At 40.6% G+C, this 24,078-nt stretch overlaps 1 protein-coding gene and 1 long non-coding RNA gene across 11 annotated transcripts in view; one reads left to right on the plus strand and one right to left on the minus strand.

The window, feature by feature from the left end:
* PDE4D (phosphodiesterase 4D) overlaps positions 1–24,078 on the minus strand; it is a 1,650,639-nt gene that overhangs the window by 1,577,344 nt on the left and 49,217 nt on the right. For 3 of the 10 annotated variants that reach the window (XM_086361842.1, XM_086361844.1, XM_086361843.1), the window contains exon 1: positions 2,326–2,465. The exons of 6 other annotated variants lie outside the window; for them this stretch is intronic. The gene's annotated coding sequence lies outside the window, so the exon portion shown is untranslated. Of the gene's footprint in view, positions 1–2,325; positions 2,466–24,078 lie in introns of those variants that run through there. One more of the 10 variants, XM_086361846.1, reaches the window with a different exon arrangement.
* LOC147350412 (uncharacterized) lies at positions 2,667–4,242 on the plus strand. Its single transcript, XR_015148824.1, has 2 exons — positions 2,667–2,805; positions 4,005–4,242. It is a non-coding gene; the product is annotated as an uncharacterized LOC147350412 (long non-coding RNA).

Here is a 24,078-nt window from a genome sequence, read left to right on the forward strand (position 1 = left end):
ACATAGTTTTACAGAACCTTATCTGCCAAAGAACTTCCACAGTCAGACAAAAATGGCAATTGGAAATAAAGTACAGAGGGAAAAGAGATCAGCTCCTGCTATTCGGAAAATGTTTCCTTTCTGCACAACATCTTGCTCACAGATACCTATCCCTGGACACCTGGTACTCCTCTACTCTTTCCTTAAAGTCCTGCCCTTTCATGTAAAACAGATGTGAATCCAGAGAACTGAAGAGGTGAAAGTCCTACAGGAAGCTCCAATGCAAGATGTCAATACTCCCAACAGAATTTCCCTGAGCCGTGTTCTAAACACCTTCTGAACTGCATGAGCAGCTGATTAATATCCGATAGCTGAGCATAGGTCATTTGCATTTGATTCATCTCAATCAGAGCTCAAGTTAATACTATACAGAAGGAAGGCATGATGAGGTGGGAGGGAATGTGATAGCTAGAGCAAGAAAGCCATACTGACACTACGCTGAGAGAAGGAGCCAGCTTAAAGGTCAGAAACCAGTTCAGAGAAAGCTGCTTCCACTCTCCCCACTTCTTACCCTACATGGGCCCCGAACCACCGGGAGGGGTGAGATTACTGTCCTTCAGTAGATGCAATCCTTTCTTCACTGATACAGTCGGTTAAGACATAAAATAATGACTGTCAACTCTTAGTATTAGTGTCTACAGCCATGGAAACTAAATAAAGGAACTTATCACACTATCATAATTAGAAGCTCATACTCTTTCTTCACAGAGAGCATGTTTCTAAAAGAATGTATTAGAATTATATGTTTTAAAACTATTTTACATATACTTGGCTAATACAGAAAAGGATTCTGTTATTTTTCTCTCCTTTTATAAACTTCATTTGTTGCTGTGACCTAAAAGGGGTCATATTTTAGAAGGCAAAAATATTTTAACAACAAAATTTTGCATTTCCAAAGTGAATGAAACATAAAATTTTGCAAACACATAACTATTATTTCTTTCCTACTGACCAAATCATGTCAGTCATTTAAATAGGTGTGACCAAAAATAAACTGCTCTTAGGTATAAAAATAATATTTTTATAGGAATTGGCAAGTAACTATTCTAGCTATTAGAAATTTACACTGGCCACAGAAACCCGTGATTTAAAAAACTATTCAGATGATTTATGCTTGAGGCTTATGTACAGCACAAAAATATAGATTTGTATCTCTAAGTCTAAAGATGAAAATTTAGACAAAAAGCAAACTGGAAACAACCCAAAATTGTAAGAAATTACCTAATTTTGTGCCATATTGAGAAAGATATAAAAATTATGTGGAAGAAAATATTTATTTCTAATGATTAACTTCATAGAAAAAAGTCTGATTTTTTTTTTTTTAATGACAGGAGAAATCAATAATGTTTTAAAAGCAAAACATGAACTGCTTACCCTCACCAGTCTATACTCAGTATTAACTCTATCGTGCAGTATATGCTATAGAAGGTAATAAAATGCTGATGTTTTCTAGGTTCTCCTCTCAATCTGCTCTGGCTTTATCTTCAACCTGGTTACCAGTAGAAGTCACCCCCAGCAATTATACAAACCTAACAACGGCTTCCCTGGGATAATTTGATCTGCTCTGACCACACATTCCAATCCACATACTTTCTTCTGTTTATGTTGTTTCCGTGTGTTTAATATGCTTCTTAAAGGCTTTAAACACACACACACACACACACACAAGCTAGGGAGTTCTCATTCAGCTCCCCACCATATAAACAGAACCACTGAGGAGCATTTTTATACATGTAAAAATATTCTAGTTATCCATAGAATATGCCTTGGTACAGCTTCAGATGACAGTAAAGCAAAGCTTTGCTGTCATTTCACATTTCTCCTCTTTCTGTGCTCTGAGTGTTGTGTACCTGTGTCCCAAAAGGACTGCCTGTCCTGACTACTCCCTCCCAGCTGTGGACCATGTGGGTAGGAAGTCTTGAAACTTGCTGGACTCAAGGGCTCTCAGCCATGGCTTTGACACCAACAATCTGTTTTAACCTGCTCGTATTGGACCTTTCTCACTTTCCAGACCCTTTAACACAAACCCTGCTAGCAAATGCATTGAAGAGCCTCCCTCAAAATACAGCTTGACTCTGATTCATGGCAAAAAATAAAAGCTGGAATAATCCTGCCAGGTCTTAGAAGCTTTACGATTAATTGCACTGAACTTGATACACAGAAAACAGCACCTTGAAAATGAATCATTTGCTACTTCAGTATTTTCTAATTACCATCACTCCCTCTTGGGGCATGTAATTAATTTACGGAGTTTAAAAAAAAAAAAAAAAAGTCAGGATTACTCACACGGTCTTGAAGATGCAATGTCAGCTATTTAGGACAGAAACATCCAAGGCCGTGTTAGAACTCAATTACGACTACATATGCGTTAAAGCAGGAACTGGCAGGCCTCTGGACTACAGCAACTATAGGACTTGTGCTTCTCGTACGCTGGGCTATAATTTATGAAACTGAGCCCCAGATCCAGCCAATCATTTAGCTCCTCATAACAAGTCTGACTGGCTCTGGAAAGCTGAAAGGGCTGCACTAGAACAACAGAGATGAGATATTCCACATAACACTCAGCTTATCTGGAATCACTTTCCCTTGCAAGGCCAGAAAAAAATCATAGCTTTACTGCCCAAGGGAAGCACGACAAAGGACTGGGAAATGCGACTTCACCTGGAGCAAGATCTGTTATGCTTTGGCAAGATCAACCTCGCCGACCTTAAAGGACCCAGGTACCCCTGGGACACAGAGGGCAACCACAGCAGCAAAAACCCAAAGGTAATTTTCATCTTTCTTTTTATTTTTAGTGGGAATAATGCTGAGTTGAAATAATATGCATTAAGTCACTCCGGCGACTAGGTCCACTTTGATCTCATTTTACCTTTTTCTAATCTCATCTATTGTAGGATCATTTGTTATTGAGTATGAGTCCAGGGAGGCTTAATGTACCTGAAATAAATTTAAAACCAAAATGATCATTTGTGGAGGAAGAGAGATCATTTTCCAGAAAGGTTTGAGAGCTATCTTTTCAGATGGACAGCCTTTTCACCCACCCACAGAAACAAGAATAAAGGCAGCTCAGGCAGGGAAGAGGGAAAAGGGGTTTCATGAGTACAATTAGATGCTTTTAGTGTCTTAAAAGGAATAACTGTGCTCAGATAGTGAATTAGGAAAATGGGTTATTATACTGGCCCACAATATAGCTATATAGCTATACATGGCTATATAGCATGTACCAGAATGTACTTTGGTGGGATTGTTGGGGCAGAAAATAATGTTAGAGCCAGTTGGCATAGCCCCCCATGGCCTAGGTTTCTGTTTTCCTTGCAATATTTTCCTTATTTCCCATCACATTTTGAAGTATTAGTAATACCAACTACTTGTTATACCAAACTTTCAAACTGTAGTTATTAATGCATCTGTGGCAAACATTTTTAAAGTCATAAGAGATGACTAAAGAAAAAAAAATTTTTAATGGAATTAACATACATGATATACTTTACCTAATGACAAATCCTTCCAAATCCTCAACAAATGATGTGTCTCTTCAGCAAATTTTGTAGCAAGTGTAACATTAGCAACCAAAAAATCATTGTAAAAACTTTTAAATAACAAAATCAATCATTATGCTTTCAAAGTGACAGCAGAACCTCCACAATATAAACTCATGTCAGTTTTATATGCTCCCAAAGGAAGAAGCCAGGAAAGGAAACTTGCTTTGTTTAGTGATGAAATATAAGGAACAGGAACAGAAAAGACATTTATGCTCTTTTTGTTTGCTCTAGATGGCTGACTGAATTTAACTTGAGATTTGACACCCAGAAGAAAAACAGAAACACAGGGAATAGAAAAAGTAATCCATTCATAATCCCCCCAAGATCTGTTCTTTGAATTGTCCAACTTGTGACTAACCAGGGAGGACTATTTCACTATGTTTAAATATTTTTTACTTAATTAAACCTTTGTTTACTTGACAGTGCTGCTGCTCATGGTGACTGTGTGAGAACTGAAACTTCTGAGGGAAGCCAGGTTGTTAAAATTGTGATTCCATTTACTCAACAATAACAAGGATGACCTAGTCTGAAAGGGAAAGCATGCTCTTAAGGTAACGTTGGCATTGAATCTTCACATCCAGAATTTTGTCATTGAATCCTCAACACCCAGAACTCCCTGTTTCTCATACCCCAAATAAAATTATGTTAAGATCTCTTCAAATTCCAATGTTCAAATCATTTTTCAATAGACAAGACCAAGAATACTCTAAACTAAGGCATTTAAATTATTTCACATGATAGTTGCCCAGAAATTTCCTACAGGAAAATTTTACCTTTGACAACTTTGAAGATAACCATCTCCCCACTCAAAACAATGGCAAGCAACCAACTAGCAAGTCTTTGAGTCAGAAGCTTTCATGGCTTCTGGACATTCTCTGTGTCAACATAAAGCTCAGTTGCAGACAGACCCCTGGCACCCTGACCCTTACAAACACTAAAGGTTTTGTTTGATTCAGCTGCAAGCTGTTCATCTATTAGCAAGCAATGTTCAACCAAAAACACATTCATGACGAGAGCTTTCTAAAAGACCAGAATGGCCTTCCCTCCAATCATCGTAATAATCACGATAGCCTGAGACATGTTACTGCTACTTGGCAACTGGGGGTGAGGGTAGATATTTAGAACCTGGAGTGGTCACATAGCAGGGAAAACCTCACACTGGAAGAAAGGAAGTGATGTGTCAGTACAATCCGACTTAAGCCAATTATATCATTCACATTTGATTTCAATGCCCTATTTAAAACAATGCAGTGAAGAAGGAAACTTAAAAATACATGCCAATACACTGATCTTTTCCGAAAGTTGTTAGTGCAGTGTGCTAAAGTCTCCTTATAGCAGGCATCATTTCCAATCCAACAGGGCTTGTGCTAGCAGGCTCTAGCTGGAGAGACTACATCCATTACCACCATCAATTAATAGCTGTTGGCTCTCGCACCTGGCACTAAGAGGGTTCATGGTACACAAAGGTCATTCAGACAGCTAAATTCTGTTCTCAATTCATTTCCTGGGTCTCCATCTCACAGACAAGAATTTAGATGATCCCAATTAAAGCAAAGTACTCAGCAATGCAAACCTTTAATCTGAACCAAGAGCCTTCAGCCCATCTTAACTATCAGAGCAGCTCTGGTTGACTGAAAGGTGTCCCTAGATCTGGGCCAAGAACAGTTTTTAGGCCCACAAGCTAATCTGCCTTGCCCTGCAGTTCACGTGGCCAAAGGAGTCGCTCATGAGAAAACTCTTAAGAAACATTCGGATCCACCAAGTTAGTGTGTCAGACCTGCGGAGGTTGGCAAGAGGTTAACTGTGCTCCAGGTGAAATGGATAAGTAGACTCATTGTTTTCACCAGGTTGGACTCCACCTAAAGAAACCCTAGATCTTGGAACAGGTTGCTGGTGGGGGGCAACTGCTGACAGTTCAAACGTCAACTCTTGGAGCCAGTGTCTGTGGTGTTAACATAAATACAAGCAGTTACTCAGAAACACATCAGCTAGAAGTCCTGCTCACCTTGACAAAGCAAAAAAAAAAAAATTTTTTTTTCATTTACATAAAAAGTCATGGTTACAAGAGCTATGAATCTGTGGTCACTGCAGGGATTAAGCTTATATTCTTGGTTTAGATAACAGAACACATCATCTGGGTACATAGACCTCATAATCAAACTTGTTCTCGGCACATGGGGGGAAATTTTGGGGGCTGCTTTTTAATTATCTGAGAACATGCATGTTTGGAAATGTACTAACAATGCATGTGACAATATTCTAAACCATTATTACACATAAAATTAACCCAAATCAACAATCTTTTGTGCTCGTACATAGTCAAAACCCTTCTTCTTGGTAATGATATATCAACAGTCATACAAGAGTACATACACAAAACAGACAATTACTTACATTTTGCAAGAGAAAAGTTTGAAGGGTTGCATTCTTCATATTTGATGCCAAAACCACCTCTTCAAGCAATGCGTAAGCATTATATTAATAGCATGGAGGCTGACAGCATACACTCTGAGTTAGACTGCCTGGGTTCAAATCCCAGTTCTGATTCTTATCTGTGGACTTTGGGCAGGCTACTTAAGAGATCTGTGCCTCAATTTCCCCATATGTAAAATGGGGCACTCACAGTAACTACCTCCCGAGGCTGGTGTGAAGATTAAACGGGCAAAGAACTGAACTTAGAACTGAGCCTATTACGTAATAAATATTCATCAAGAGAAAACTGTCATTTGTATCATAATTATTATAAGTTCATTGCAATAAATGTACACATCAAAAATGGAGTTGAATTGCTGAACAGTCAAATATGGTAAAATATATCTATTAACATCATATATCTCATTTGGGGAAATATTCATGTAAGGTTTTGTCTTAAGGCCTCCAAGATAAGAGCTCAAGGAGGTGGGTCTGTTCCCTGTCAGTCTTCTGTCCGGTTATCACTTGACATTTTCAACCCTGCTCTACATTTATCGTGTCACACAATGGCACTAACCTAGGACATTACACAGAAAGGGTAATTGTAGTAGACATGATTCATATGATAGTTGGTCCAAAGTTCGGCCTAGTTTAAAGATTCCTGCATGAAGGCAAAAAAAAAATGGAAGCCATTCATTTCAGTCATAGTACCCTAATCAAAAAAGAGTTGAAGGGAGGGGGAAAAAAGAGAGACCTGTCACAAACAGCTCTGATGATTATCCAAGGACAGGAATCATGTCTAGAATTCACGCTGACTTCTCAGCATAGATATGAGAGAACACTGAAGCTAATTATCTCCTCTCCTCCCAGGAGAGGGGATTTCTCAGTTTAGGAGATTATTAACTGGAACTTCAGCTTACTTACTGAGGAGGTACAGAGAAAAAGAGTCTGCTTGGTAAGGGAACAGCTGCCCTAGGGACAGACAATGGCCTGCTGCGCTCTTTCATTCCCACATTCCTCATTCGTCAGTGGTCTCACCCTTAATTTCCTTCCCCACCCACACCAACCCCCACCAGACACATCTCACTGCTCACAGGGCCTCAGGGACCCCATACTCTCTCACTGCTGTGCATCTCTCCATCTGTGTGCCCTTCCCAGCACCGACCACCAAGACCAAGGACAGGCCCCTCCTTGAGAGCAAACCCCTTCCTCCCACCTCCTCTCCATGCAGGGTGCTTATTCCCTGATGGTCAATTCATGAATCAGCACCACTTACCATATGAATTAGCAGGACAAATAACCAGGGAGAAAACTGGGGAACATTTTCAGTTTAGGGGAAAAAAAAATTTTTTTTCAAAATGAAATCCGAGGTACTTTCTTCAAGATCCCAAAAAATCAAATGTTAAGACTTAACAGTCCCATGACCAGCCTCATCTCTGCTCTTTCTCAACAAGTTGATAAAGAAACACAGGGAAGCCTACCTGGGATGCTAGAAATGACTGCATATGTGAAAGCTGTGTATGGGGCCTGGCAGGGAGTTGAATGAGCTAAACTAAGTCTCCTTATTCTAATTATCCTGCTCCTGGGAGAAGAATACAAAAGGAAGGGGGTCTCAATTCCAAAAGTGAGTGATTAGCTCCCCTACCCCACTACACTGCCTCAGATCCAGAGGTGGACACTTCATGTGTCCATTCGCTCCACGGCCCACTCATGCCTCTGAGGCCTCCCTACCCACAATATTGCTGCAGTCCAGGCCTGTGATTGAGGGGACAGGCACTGGGCATTGGACATACACCAAGACAAGGAGGATGGGAGGGGCTGAAGAATTCAGAAAACAGTGTGTTGGAGGATAAGCTTCAGAACTGGGACATCGGTCCAGTGTGTCTCTAGTGCCTCTCCCACTCCACCTGTGCCTCGCCCCTCAAAAGGAAAAAAAAAAAAAAAAATAGTTTTGCTAAATCTCTCAGCTTCCTCCACTAAAGTGGCTTGCAAAGGAGCCTGTCCTCCCCTCTCACCAAATGAATGCCCAGAGAAACCACATTAAACCAGTCTGTGCCACTATGATTAAATGTCCCTGGGCAATGGCAACCCACTCCAGTACTCTTGCCTGGAAAATCCCATGGACGGAGGAGCCTGGTGAGCTGCAATTCATGGGGTTGCAAAGAGTCGGAAATGACTGAGCGACTTCACTTTCACTTTTCACTTTCATTCATTGGAGAAGGAAATGGCAACCCACTCCAGTGTTCTTGCCTGGAGAATCCCAGGGACTGGGGAGCCTGGTGGGCTGCTGTCTCTGGGGTTGCACAGAGTCGGACACTACTGAAGCAACTTAGCAGCAGCAGCAGCAGCGGAAATAAACCCAAGAACCAAGGAATTTACAACCCTGAAGATTTCAGGCCCCTTGGGGTGTGATAACCAAAGGCAGGCGGAGATTCCTGGTCCCTGAGACCCACGCCAGCACATCAGTTACCTTCTCCTCTAAGGAGTGGGCTACCCCTGGGCCAAGAAGAATGCCAGGTTTTCACTCCTGGGACAAGGCCATCACATCTGGTTGGGCAGTACATGACCCATGCAACCATTCACACAGTCCTGCCTCTGTAGTCCCTGAGGCATCCCTCTCTATATTCAGAGCACAGGCTACCATCCATCAAGAGAAGACTTCTCAATTTTTAATCCTCCCACAATAGAGACAAATACTTGGTATCTCAAAAGCACGTTGGCTATAGGGACACAGTCATAATCACCAGCTACTAAGAGGCATCAGTCGCCCACATCTCCCAGTCCACAGGATTTTTTTTTTTACTTTTTTTGCCCTAAAAATGTAAGCACAGAAATCAGAGCAGTGGAAGGAAAGCAGATTGCACTTGAGCCCCATTTGCTTTGAAAAATAACACACAAGTTCTTGAACTTCTTGTGCATCAGGATTGCTGAAGGTGCTGGTTAAAGTAATAGATGACCTGACCTCACCACAGGATGCTCAACTCACAAGTGTAGAATGGAACCTATGAATCTGCATTTTTACTGGCATACATGCCACCAACCAACCCCAGGCTTGTAAAGTCAGTCATCATGGATTACTCCTTGAGAAGCATCAAGATAATGCATGCAAACCACTTAACACAAAACCTGGCATGTTCCAAAGTGCTCCATACTTAATAGCTGTAATTATTAACATTTGGAATTGATTTGGAATTGATCCCAACTTCGTATATTCTACTCAGACCTGGCCTTTGTTAAGTGAAAATGGCACATGGGTGTGGCAGTGTGGCAGCGAGCCAGGAGCTGGTATGGTGCAAGGAAAGAGAACTGAGAAGAGGGATACAGGACAGGCAGAACCTAATTTGTGTCCTTCTAGTGATCTATTAGCCTTTGATGAGAACTCTTGAGCCTTATTTACAACCCTCATTCCATAGTATCAACAGCTCTGAAAAGATAACACAGCAGTCTGGAACAATTGTCTACGAACCAGAAGTTCCCAAAAGTAAAAAACACTCAAAATATTGGCATTTTCATTTTTCTGCCTCAAAGAAAGCAATACAAGATTATTTGTTTTGTAGGACAAAGCAAGGCCCAAGTAAGCAGGGCATTTTTAAATGGCTGAGTCCACCAATGTTAGCACAGTATAGAAGAAGTAAATCCCCAATCTGATTGGCTGCCGTGCTCCCCTGGGTTTCGGCTAAGTTCCTCTGTGATGATGTGGGCCCTCCACAGATGGCTGGAGCTAACCACGTCTACTTTCCACTGGGAATCACTCCTCACAGCAAATAGGATGGCCCGTAAGGAAATCTTCTGTTTAGTTTATATGCTCCTGAGTATAGAACAAAGCTCTGTTGTTTAAGAGCATAAGTAACAAAAGCTCTGTTCTTCCAAACCAAGAGGGAAACAGGAGAACCATCCAAAATCATTTGATCTTAAACTGTGTCAGGATGACAAGAATGAAATATTATTTTAGGCTGCCCAACAGCCATCAGTCACCCACTCTCCTCTCCTGCCTTCAGAAAACAATTACTCAATATGGTCTTTCTCAGACACACGGCAGCCTTAGGAAAAACTGTTCCACATATTTGGAAGTAGGGTACTTCCTGCATTTAAGTCAATGGAAGCTATTCAAAGCCCTCTTAGCTTTCTCTTTGAATCATGGGCATAGGAAGACAGCTGCCTGTACTCATACAATTAAAGTAAAACAGAAACTGTGTGGAGGAAAAAAAAAGTATTTTTATACTATCCCAGGTGCTTAATGTGTGTTTTATTGCCTAATTCCCTTAGTAACCTCTAAGAGGTTTGATATGTATTATTATTCCCATTTTTACCAAGAGTTAGAGAGGTTAAATAAGCTTCCCTAAAGGACACAGAGGTGGGGGCTTCTACCAGTGGCTCAATGGTAAAGAATCCACCTGCCAAGCAGGAAACAAAGGTTTTATCTCTGGGTCAGGAAGATCCCCTGGAGAAGGAAATGGCAATCCACTTCAATATTCTTGACAGGGAAATTCCATCGACAGAAGAGCCTGGTGGGCTACAGTCCATGGGGTTGCAAAGAGTTGGATGTGATTGAGCACGCAAGCATGCATATTACCTAGTTCAGTTCAGTCGCTCAGTCGTGTCCTACTCTTTACGACCCCATAAATTGCAGCACACCAGGCCTCCGTGTCCATCACCAACTCCTGGAGTTCACTCAGACTCACGTCCATCAAGTCGGTGATGGCATCCAGCCATCTCATCCTCTGTCGTCCCCTTCTCCTCCTGCCCCCAATCCCTCCCAGCATCAGGGTCTTTTCCAATGAGTCAATTCTTCACATGAGGTGGCCAAAGTATTGGAGTTTCAGCTTCAGCATCAGTCCTTCCAAAGAACACCCAGGGCTGCTCTCCTTCAGAATGGACTGGTTGGATGTCCTTGCAGTCCAAGGGACTCTCAAGAGTCTTCTCCAACACCACAGTTCAAAACCATCAATTCTTCGGCACTCAGCTTTCTTCACAGTTCAACTCTACATCCATACATGACTACTAGAAAAACCATCGCCTTGACTAGACGGACCTTTGTTGGCAAAGTAATGTCTCTGCTTTTCAATATGCTATCTAGGTTGGTCATAACTTTCCTTCCAAGGAGTAAGCGTCTTTTAATTTCATGGCTGCAATCACCATCTGCAGTGATTTTGGAGCCCAAAAAAATAAACTCTGACACTGTTTCCACTGTTTCCCCATCTATTTCACATGAAGTGATGGGACCTGATGCCATGATCTTCGTTTTCTGAATGTTGAGCTTTAAGCCAACTTTTTCACTCTCCTCTTTCACCTTCATCAAGAGGCTTTTTAGTTCCTCTTCACTTTCTGCCATAAGGGTGGTGTCATCTGCATATCTGAGATTATTGATATTTCTCCCAGCAATCTTGATTCCAGCTTGTGTTTCTTCCAGCCCAGTGTTTCTCATGATGTACTCTGCATATAAGTTAAATAAGCAGGGTGACAATATTACTCTTTTTCCTATTTGGAACCAGTCTGTTGTTCCATGTCCAGTTCTAACTGTTGCTTCCTGAACTAACTACCCACCAAAAGGTTGCATCAGGCAGCTGCATCACAGGCACACCAGGTTTAACCAACCATATACATTTCTGCCAAAATGATAGAGGGAAATGATAGAGTGTTTTTATTTGCATGTCTTTCATTGGTAGAGAAAGTTAGACACTTTTCCTATATATTGGTCATTTGCAATTTTTCTAGGGATTAATTATCCCTTTCATTTTTCTGCTTTACTAGAGCCTGACTCCAAAAATTCATTCTATTAGACTCTGATGCCAAAATTCATTGTAAAGTCTTTATCCTCCATTGTGCTGTTTTCTTACTATCTGTGCTGGTACATCGGAGACTTTGATCTACAGCCAAGAGAACTTCAGCCACATATCACCAGGGTGATTAGTCTAGTCCCATAAAACATGTTTCAAGAAAAGAAACTGGTTAATTCTGAAGAAGAGAAAGCCATAAATTTCCCCTCAGTTGTCTGCTTCAGAAATAGGTCAACTCATGACTTTATCAGCAGTTGTTTATAAGAAACAATGATCCATTCAAACTTAATCTTGTTCTTTTGCACAAAGAAATTTAGATAATATAAGAGGGGTGGGCCAAGAACAGTTTAGAGGATCATCATTCAGTCCCTGAATCAGGGACTGGAAGGGAGGAAAGAAAAATACACACATTTCCATGCCCCAGGCAGAAGCAGACCCCAGGCAGATTCAGAGATGGCTTGTGATGAGATCAAAGTTAGAGATAACCTCACTCCATGGACCCTGAGGCCCCCAGACGTAAAATGACTTGCTGGCATCAACTGGCAAATAGTAGTCCCTTGTCTCCCTGAGCAGAGCTCATCCTACCAGGGGCCACTGGCCACAAGAAAAGCACAGCTAAGTTGAGTCCCCAGAGCTGAAAACACTGCCTCTGCTTCCCACAGTGCCAGGATGATGTTGAAAGGCATTGTGACCAAAGTAACCTCACCCCCAGGCTCAGGAACTTGTGCCCAGAGGGTCTGGACCAGATGCCTGGCTGGCCACTAGCTGCTAGGGACTGGGCAGCGTTCTGACTGGCTGCAGCTAGAGGATGACATGGACGATATTAGGCTGCCCTTTTATTCCTCTACTCACAAAAAAAAAAAAAAATAGGACCAAATCCAAACAGCAAAATGAGGCTGATGACAGTTCTTGTAGTATCCAGCATTTTAACAAATATCCCTTAGATGATTACCTTGGTTTGGTTGATTTTATCTATTTGGGTTCAGCGAAATCCAGACTGTGCTGAACAAAACCAAGCCTGGCCACCTAGTGGTCTTATCCTCCCCAGTGGTCTTCTGCCTTAACCCAGCAGAGAGTCAAATGTGACCAAATGTCTGACAGGAGAACTGGACAAGGGCTCTCCTCTCCCATCGCCCATGCAGAAAAATGCAGGGGTCAGTCAGTGGCCCCACATTCATTTGGCCAAGGCAATCAAAGGCAAGCAGTCAGCCAGCTGTCCGGTGGCATAGCTCCTTCTCTACATGGATCCATCATGAAGCTCTTACCAAACCCAAACGATGGCTATATTCCACCAACACAGATCCTTGATGAGGTCTAGAAAGACAGCCTCCACCATCTTTCCTCAATTTGAAAGCATTTTTCTTAACTCTTGAGACATCCTGTGACCTAACGGAATCAGTAGTTCACCTTGAGCCTTAAAGAACAACTGGATGAGCATCTTTAGGGAGATGGCCTAGGATCCAATAGTGATGACTGTTTTGCGTCAGGAGATGTACCTGAGTTATGTTATTTCATCCTCACAATGACCTCCCAAGGTGGGTTTGTTTTTTTTTAAATCTGTATTCAAAACATAAAGAAACAGAAGAAACAATAAGAAATAGCTCGTTTCTAGACTTGCCTGATTCTTCTGCACAATTTTGTGAACTTTCATTTTGAGTTTAAGCAGTTCTTCCAAAAAGATCAAGGAAGCAGGACAGAGGAGTCTGTCCCGAATGTTAACCTGTTTTAAAGGTTGATTCCTGGCTATGGAACCAATTGGTTCCCCTCGTTCGTCCCTGGAAAAACAGCCATCTCCTGCTGACGGCCTTCTTTAGGAAGAGGATGTTTCCCACAAGAGAAAATTCTTTCCAAAACTTAGTGCTTATTTTAGGAGAGCTGAATGGATTCCCAGCCATCTTTTGCACAGGAAGTCTGATATCCCCAAATCAAGGATAGACTCCTTGACTAAGTTTCAACAGCCCTATTGGTCATTAAAGACTCAAATCAAACAAGGAACCAGACAGCGGAAGATATGTTGGTCCAGCACATTTGTGAACACATGAATTTTTCAGCAGAAATTTGCTAATCCCTATAGTATATTTCTCTCATCTCCTTTGGAGTTTTCCCGATCAGCTTTCAGGGTTCCTGGGGCCTTTATTTGTTGACTCTGAAGATTGGACTACATGCAGCTGTTTTTTGTTTCCTGAAACAGTCACTCAGTTCAGATTAGCATACTTGCTTCTTTTCTTTTTTCTCCAAAAAAAAAAAAACTAATATCTGATTCCCAGAGTGAAAGCTATATCACTCAGAACTATTTTAACATTTAGTTATTATAATGCACCTTACATAACACTACATTGGGGGAAGTACATGATTCCATAGAGTATCCAAAATGGTATCTGATTCAGTACTAACTTCCTGCAAAGTGAAAGTGTAGTCATTCAGTCGTGTCTGACTTTTTACAAACCAATGGACTGTAACCCGCCAGGCCCCTTCATCCATGGAATTTTCCAGACAAGAATACTGGAGTGGGTGGTTGCCATTTCCTTCTCCAGGGGATCTTCCTGACCCAAGGGTCAAACCAGGTCTCCTACATTTCAGGCAGACTCTTTACCATCTGAGCTACCAGGGAATCATTCCTGTAAGGAATTCAATAAATACACATTAACTGGTTTATATTCATCAGGATGATAATGGCAATAAGACCATGAATCTACAAAGAACTTTTCTATTTTCCAAATACATCCCCAAATGTTCATTTTAAATGAATTCAAAATCTCATGGAGGACTGGGAAGGGGCTTTTGTCCACACACATGAAGGTTTCTATCCTGGCTTTGCCACCTCTTAGCTGTGTGACCTCAGGCAGGCTCCTGAGGAATCTAAGCCTTGGCTTTCTCAACTGCAAAACATGAGTGATAATTATTCCTTCCTTGCAGAATTGATGAGAGATTTAAAGATAACATATGCCAAAGGCACAGCACAGTACCTGACACATGGCAGACATTTAGAAATGAAAAGTATCATTAAAATAAAGGACAGATATAATTATTCCCCCTTACAATTGAGGGAATTGAGGCCAAAAGAAATTAAGTAATTAGGCCAGAGCAAGGACCAAAACCTTAGCAGGTCTTCAATCCACCAAAAGGAAAGAGCTCTCTATGGTTTCAAAACCTCAAGTGTGAGAAGTCAAATTATTACCAGAACATGTGTATTGATCTCTGAATCTTGAAAATAGTTGATCTGTGCTTTCAACAGCATAGAAAGCAATTAAGTCTGTCTCCATGTTAGTGTTCTCAAAGGAAGAAAGATTTGATCTCTTTTTTCATTTGAATATGAGAAAACTTTCCAAGGGTTTGATGAGTTTTATCTTTGGCCATCACTCGTATCTTTCATTCTGACTTTCTCTTTAAAATATACTGATCTTTACACTTTGGTGTGGGTCATATGCCCTTCAACTATATCTGAACAAAACAGACCCTGAAGTAGAGAAGCTTGCCACCATCAAAAGGCAAGTAGGTCACCTTATTGAAATATCTTTTAAAATGTGTAGCTTATCCCTCCAAAGCAATAATAAAGGTCATTTTAGGACCTTTTGTGGCCTCTGGTCAGTTCTAGAATATGGTTGGGATGTCATCTTGGAACTACTTTATAATAAGTTACCACATTCGGTATTATTGACAGTAATGTAAGACCTGCCTCCTGAGCTTGGGAAGTTTTCAGAACCTTACAACAGGATCAGAAATCGATGGTACTTTCCATAGCAAGCCTACCTGAGCTTCTGTGAAATTACTGAAATGAGCTACTGAGGCTGAGTATCACTCACATCTGCATCTTTTTAATGATGTAGACAGAATGTCTAGAGTACAGAATGCCAGACTATTATCAATAAAAGACCTTAGTGAACAAGAGTGAAGATGGTATTGGCATAAAAACAGAAATATAGATCAATTGATCAGAATAGAAAACCCAGAGATAAACCCACGTACATATGCTCACCTAATCTATGACAAAGGAGGCAAGAATATACAATGGATAAAAGATAGTCCCTTCAATAAGTGATGCTGGGAAAAAAGGACAGCTGCATGTGAAAGAATGAAATTAGAACATTTTCTAACACCATACACAAAAATAAACTCAAAATGTATTAAAGACTTGAATGTAAGGCCAGACACTATAAAACTCTTATTAGAGGAAAACACAGAGCACTCTCTGACATAAATCACAGCAGGATCTTTTCTGAACCACCTCCTAGAGTAATGAAAAATGAAAATTAACAAATGGGGCATAATTAAACTTAAAAGCTTTTACACAGCAAAGGAAACCATAAGCAAGATGAGAAAACAACCCTCAGAATAGGAGAAAATATTTGCAAATGAAGCAACTGACAAAGAATTAATCTCCAAAATATGCAAACAGTTCATGCAGCTCGATATTAAAAAAAAAAATCCCAATCAAAAAATGAGCAAAAAAAGATCTAAATAGACATTTCTCCAAAGAAGACGTACAGATGGCCAATAGACACACGAAAAGACGCTCAACATCACTAATTATTAGAGAAATGCAAACCAAAACTTCAATGAGGTATCACCTCACACAGGTCAGAATGGCCATCATCAAAAAATCTACAAACAATAAATGCTGGCAAGGGTATGGAGTAAAGGGAACCTTCTTGCACTGTTGGTGGGAATGTAAATTGATACAGCCACTACAGAGAACAGTATAGAAGCTCCTTAAAAAGCTAAAAATAGAACTACTATATGACCCAGGAAATCCACTACTGGGCATATACCCAGAGAAAAATGTAATTTAAAAAGACACATGCCCCCCAACGTGCACAGCAGCACTAATTACAATAGCCAGGACATGGAAGCAACCTAAATGTTCATCAAAATAAGAACAGATAAAGAAGATGTGGTACAACTACCACAACACTGTTAATCAATTATATTCTAATACAAAATTAAAAGTATTAAAATAAAATGTAGTACATATATACAATAGAATATTACTCAGTCATAGAAAGGAACAGAATTGGGTCATTTGTACAGATGCGGATGGACCTAGAGTCTGTCATACAGAGTGAAGTAAGTCAGAAAGAGACAAACAAATGTCATATATTAATGCATTAATGTGGAATCTAGAAAAACGGTATAGATGATCTTATTTGCAAAACAGAGACACAGACATAGAGAACAAACAAAGGGTGAATTGTGAAATTGAGACTGACATATATACAATACTGTGTATGAAACTAAGATCTTGGCATCCAGTCCCATCACTTCATGGCAAACAGATGGGGAAACAATGGAAAAAGTGACAGACTCTTTTCTCGGCCTCCAAAGTCGCTGCAGATGGTGACTACAGCCATGAAATTAAAAGGCACTTGCTCCTTGGAAGAAAAGCTATGACAAACCTAGACAGCATATTAAAAAGCAGAGACATAACTTTACCAACACAGGTCCATCCAGTCAAAGCTATGGTTTTTCCAGTGGTCATGTATGGATGTGAGAGTTGGACTATACAGAAAACTGAGCGCCGAAGAATTGATGCTTTTGAACTGTGGGGTTGGAGAAGACTCTTGAGGGTTCTTTGGACTGCAGGGAGATCCAACCAGTCAATCCTAAAGGAAATCAATCCTGAATATTCATCGGAAGGACTGATGCTGAAGCTGAAGCTCCACATAATTTGGCCACCTGATGCGAAGAGCTGACTCATTTCAAAGACCCTGATGCTGGGCAAGATTGAAGGCAGGAGGAGAAGAGGACAACAGAGGATGAGATGGTTGGATATCATCATCAACTCGATAGACATTGAGTTTGAGCAAGTTTTCGGAGATGGTGGACAGGGAAGCCTGGCATGCTGCAGTCCATGGAGTCACAGAGTCAGACACGGCTAAGCAACTGAACAACAATAAGAACCTACTGTACAGCTCAGAATACCCTATGCAGTGCTCTGTGGTGATCTAAATGGGAAGGAAATCCAAAGAAGACGGATATATGTATATGTATAGCTATTCACTTTGCTGTATAATAGAAACTAACGCAACATTGTAAAGCAATTATACTCTAATAGAAATTAATTTTTATAAAAAGAATGGAGAGTGTTAGCGAGTCCAGGGCACTCCCTCTCCCACTATCTGGTAGAACACATGAAAACATGCTGTGATCTAGATGGCACACTCTACCTGCTTAAAGAATACCAATGTTGTAAATATTTGACACTCTGTCCAATAATTCTCCTTCCATTTCTTTATTCTTGGCTTTATTTTCGTTGCCTTTCTTTTGTTGTTTTGCTTTGTTAACTCTGCATTTCCTTACTATTTTCCTTGCAGGTATTTCTATTACTACCTTTATCCCACTCTTCTTTATTATCTGAAAGTATTTTCAGAAAAATCAAGTGCTAAAGAATGGAAAGTTGTTATATCATTATTACTTTTCCCATCTTTATTATTTATGTCAAGACATTTTTAATGGTCTTTTGCATTTTCACTATTGTGTCTGCAACTTGTTCCTCTAGCCTTTCTCTTATCTGGTCTTTCACAGCTATTTCAGAATACGGCACACACATATTAATAATAGAAGAAAAATTGATTAACTTGTTTTCAATCTGGAAGTATCCAGTGAGTTAGGGAATATTCATTTTACATCATCTGCGGACACAACTGTCATACTCAAGCTATAGCAGAAATTCCAAAGACACAAAAGATAGGTTTCTTGGCCTTAAAGCTTTGCGCCTAGTCCAAGTGACAAGCCACATAATAAGCAACTGCAGAGGACATCTATAAGATATGCAGATAGCTAGAAAACTAGAGCACCAAGTTTGAGTTGGCAGGTAGAAATCCACAGAACGTTCCCCTAAGGTGAATTTCAAGAGGGAGAAGAGAGAGATGAGAAGTCTAGGGGAATACGGGCATTCTATCAGACCCACCAATGTTATTGAATCATTTTCTATGGGCTTTTTCAGTCTCCTAGGGACTCTCCAGTTTTATGATTCCATTCTTACTTCTGTTCTGAATACATTACAAAAGCTGCCTTGGAACTTTAGAAAGCTCTAATATGTCTTACTCTACACAGTACATTCTTGTTTGTTGCGTTATTTCCATGACCTTGCATATTGCTTTGGTATAACTACCAAAAGCAACTCCTTGCTTGTCTAGTTCTTTCAAGTTTTTCAGGTCTGTTTAGGTCTGTATTTTTAGCATGACATGTGAAAGGCAGGATTTTTTAAAAAGCGGTTCTATGGCATCTGCTGTTTGTGGGACATGGTGTGGCCCAGCAACTTTGAGACTTTATCTTGGCCCTCACCAAGGCTCTGTACTGTACCTCAGGCAGTTTCATTCTCTCTGTAAAAAAAAAAAAAAAAGAAGAAGAGGAGGTTCTAAAACAGCCTCCTCCACACCTAAATGGAGATGCCAAAGCAAAATGCTCTAAATACAGTCTGAATCTGTATTTAGATCAGATTTAAGTTCTAAACCTGGAATAGAATTATTTCCACCACCTTTTCCCAAAAGCTGCATCTTCTTTTTCAAATTTATTTGCCATTTCAGTTGATGTAGGGACTTTAACTTAAAAGTTAATAATCATCATGACAAGCAAAAAAGGGGGAGCATGTTTAAATAAGAAGTCAGATTCCCAATATCACACAGACTGCCAACAGGAGAGCTCACCTAAACCAAAGCATGAAATGCTCATCAGTCTGCTCTGTAGGAAACATACATCTTATTCCACAACATTTGCAATGTCAAATTCAAATGCCCAAATGGAATTAATATAAATCTTATATCATGTGCACAAAGATGTACTTGATTGGTCATCCCAGAAGTGAAGGGGATGTTTATAACTCTAAGGAGAGACAGGAAGGAAGTATAGTAAGATGGCATACAAAGAGGAGACTCAGGCAGCCAGGGAAAAGATCAACTTTTTCACATTGTTCTGAAGTCCAGTCAGTCATGGCCACTAGCACTGTTCCTCACCCTCCGCTTACAACAGGGCTCACTTTCTGATGCTTTGTTGCATTCAGGAATTTCATGTCAATTGCATGCTTATTTCTAACCATGTAAATTTCATATAATCCAATTTTCACCCATGTAACTGGGCTTAAAGGAAATAATATTAAAATAAATCATTCATCTCCCTGGCTATCTATCCTTTCTCCACCCAACTCTCTTTAGATTGAAGGATGGAGAGCTGTCGATCCCAGGAAGCATGTCAAGGTACATTTTTCTCTGCTAGGAGACACTGAGTGCTCCATAGTACAGCCATGGGATTTGCACACTACAAGCCAGTATCTTATTTGCCTGGTTCTTTTCATCAGGAAAATTTCATCAGGAAAATTTTCAAGGCCTGATGCTGATGGACCTACCTTGGAGCAAATTTCAAAGCCAGACCTTATATTTATGAAAATAAAATACACATAGTACTTCAATTACAAATATCTACTTTGAATTCCAATTTACATGTAAAAATGTTTATCCTATAAATCCTAGGCTTGATTTTTGACTCAAAGAGTATCCTGATCTTGTCCTGAGCCACTTCCTTGAGGTGTCATTTTAATTCAGCCCTGCATTCACACTTTTATAAATCAAGTTCTACCATCTTTTCTAATATACATATCTCTTTGCTAGTTGACAAGCTCTGGGAGAAATTAAAAGTCACCCTACCTGGCTCCAAAACAGCCTGGCATCAGCTGGCAGGCCCACAGAACCAACCCAGTTTGCATCATCTTCACCAAAGCTTTCCAAGTACAGACGTGAGCCTGCTGATACCAGAGTGGATTAGGATATTCCCGCTCTTTGCGTACAGTCTGGACACAGTTCCCGACCTGACCATCCCATATCTGCACGTGCTCTTGTACACATGTGCACACACACACACACACACACATGTACACATGCAAGGAAACATGAACACCTGTCACACCTGCTTCTGACACAGCAGGAAAATACTTGTGAAATCCCCAAGGTAATAAATGTAAAAATTAACACAAAAGTACTGGGGTTCCCTGATGGCTCAGACAGTAGAGAATCTGCCTGCAATGCAGGAGACCCCAGTTTAATCCCTGGGTCAGGAAAATCCCCTGGAGAAGGGAATGGCAACCCACTCCAGTATTCTTGCCTGGAGAATCCCATGGACAGAGGAGCCTGGCAGGCTACAGTCCACGGAGTCATCAAGAGTCGGACACGACTGAGCGACTAAGCACACAGCACAACACAAAAGTACTACTGAGGCTCTGAGGTTTGGAAGAGAGTATTCCATGAATGCTGCTTCTGACTTCCAAAAGGAAAAACAGAGGTAAAGAAACAAGGGTCACCATAATTGAAAAAGACACATGTACACCAGTGTTCATTGCAACACTAATTACAACAGCCAGGACATGGAAGTAACCTAGATGTCCACTGACAGATGAATGGATAAAGAATATTACTCCATCATAAAAAGGAAGAAAAGTGGGTCATTAGAGTAATGTGGATGAACCTAGAGTCTGTCACACAGAGTGAAGTAAGTCAGAAAGAGAAAAGCAAATATCATATATTTAGGTATATATGTGGAATCTAGAAAAATAGTACTGATGAACCAATTTACAGGGCAGGAATAGAGATGCAGACATAGAGGATGGGCTTGTGGACACAGCAGGGGAAGGAGAGGGTGGGACAAACTGAGAAAGTAGCATTGACATATATACACTGCTATATATAAAACAGATGGCTAGTGGAAAGCTGTGTAGCACAGGCAGCTCAGTGGTGCTCTATGATGGTGCTCTATGATGACCGAGAGGGGTGGGTGGAGGTAGTGGGAGGGGGGCCCAAAAGGGCAGGAACTTATACACTTATAGCTGATTCACACTATTATATAGCAGAAACTAACACACTATTATAAAGCAATTACCCTCCAACTTAACAAACCCTATGATAAGCCATGGGAGCTTCCCAGGTGGCACAGTGGTAAAGAATCTGCCTGCCAGTGCAAGAGACACAATAAACATGGGTTAGATCCCTGGGTTGGGAAGATCCCCTGGAAGAGGAAATGGCAACCCACTCCAGTATTCTTGCCAGGATAATCCCATGGACAGATAATCCCTGAGGGGCTACAGTCCACAGAGTCCCAGAGTCAGATATGACTGAGCAACTGAGCATGAGCATGATAAACCATAATGGAAAAGAATATTTTTAAATGAATATAAATAGATACATACATATGCTGCTGCAGCTGCTGCTAAAATTGCTTCAGTCGTGTCCGACTCTGTGCGACCCCATAGACGGCAGCCCAGCAGGCTCCCCTGTCCCTGGGATTCTCCAGGCAAGAACACTGGAGTGGGTTGCCATTTCCTTCTCCAGTGCATGAAAGTGAAAAGTGAAAGTGAAGTCGCTCAGTCGCGTCCGACTCGTACTCATAGCGACCCCATGGACTACAGCCTACCAGGCTCCTCCATCCAAGGGACTTTCTAGGCAAAAGTACTAGAGTGGCTTGCCACTGCCTTCTCCAAGATACATATATATACACATACATATAACTGAATCACTTTGTTGTATAACAGGAATTAACAGTATTGTAAGTCAACTATGAAAGTGAAAGTGAAAGTCACTTAGTCCTGTCTGACTCTTTGTGATCCCATGGACTATACAGTCCATGGATTTCTCTAGGCCAGAATACTGGAGTGGGCAGCCTTTCCCTTCCTCAGGGGATCTTCCCAACCCAGGTATTGAACTCAGGTCTCCTGCATTGCAGGCGGATTCTTTCCCAACCCAGGGATCGAACCCAGGTCTCCCACATTGCAGGTAGAGTCTTTACCAGCTGAGCCACAAGCAAAGCCTGTATGTCAACTATACTTCAATACAAATAAATAAATAAGAAAAAATAAAAATGAAAAAAGAAACAAGGATCACATGAATATCTGAAACTAAGTAGTACAAATAGGAGTAAAAAGGCTGAGGCTGCCAAAGAAAAGCAGGCAGCATTTAAATTTCTTTTTTAAAGATCAGTGAAAGAACAAAAAGAAGAGGAGAGAGGCAAGAACTGGAAAGGGGTTTGAGTACAAAAGTTTAGTCCGAAATGACACCAAGGAAAGAAAAGCAGCCTGTAATTGAACAAACGTGAAATAACTGAGTTTCCATTTGAACTTTAAGCCAAAACCAGTGATGAGACTTTTTGAAATGTGGACACTAAGAGAAATGGGCAGAAACATCACTTAGGTAAATCAAAGTGCAAATGGACAACATATTATTTAACATTTTTTCAGGTTATAAAATATATAGTCATTTAGAGAATTTGAAAAATACCAAAAAAAAAAAAAGGAGAAGAAGGAAAGAAGTACCTGTACTAAGGAGATAACCTCTGTTAATATACATTCTTCTGGTCACATATATGCAAATTATGATCACACTATATATGCTGTGACTTTTTTTTACATGGTATCTTGTCATAGTTTTCATTATATTAAGCCATCTTAATGAAATCAACAACTTTTAAACATTTACTTTGATTCTTAGTTTGTATATTCTGTAGGATAATGCTTCATACATAGTATTTTTTCCTGAGTTCCTAATTACTTCCTTAGAGTAGAATTGTGAAGGTTAAATTTGGTACCTGGTTCAAAAGCTTCCAAATGTCTTTTTAGAAATTTTGTGCTAATTTACACTGCCATAGGTTAGTTTGTTTTGCTACACCCTGGTCAGAAATTCAGAGAAGGCAATGACACCCCACTCCAGTACTCTTGCCTGGAAAATCCCATGGACGGAGGAGCCTGGTGGGCTGCAGTCCATGGGGTCGAGAAGAGTCAGACACGACTGAGCAACTTCACTTTCACTTTTCACTTTCATGCACTGGAAAAGGAAATGGCAACCCACTCCAGTGTTCTTGCCTGGAGAATCCCAGGGACGGGGGAGCCTGGTGGGCTGCCGTCTATGGGGTCGCACAGAGTCGGACACGACTGAAGTGACTTAGCAGCAGCAGTCAGAAATTAACATTTTCTTAACATTAAAAATTCTCTACTAAAGTGATAGCACAAAATACAATGTCAAATGCACTATTACCCCTAATTCAGTTTACTACTTATGGTACAAAGTAAACTTCTGAATATGCATATAAGTTCTTACACTTTTTCAGAATCATGAACTCCTTTGAGAATCAGCTGAAAAATAGGAAACTCAAAAAAAAAAAAAAAAGCTCAAATACAGCAAATAGGCCTCTTAGAGCTCATATCTGAACAGTCTCAGACTCACTTCTAAACATCAAATCTGTGGAATTTCTGGAAGACAAGCTCATTTGTAAGCCTAGACCCAATAACCATTTAAAAACATAGAACACCCATGGTTTAGTGGGAAAGGACTCAA

This window comes from Bos grunniens, chromosome 20 (assembly GCF_055505025.1).
Source record: "Bos grunniens cultivar Pamir isolate PY7600 chromosome 20, Bosgru_T2T1.0, whole genome shotgun sequence".
Classification (NCBI taxonomy): domain Eukaryota; kingdom Metazoa; phylum Chordata; class Mammalia; order Artiodactyla; family Bovidae; genus Bos; species Bos grunniens.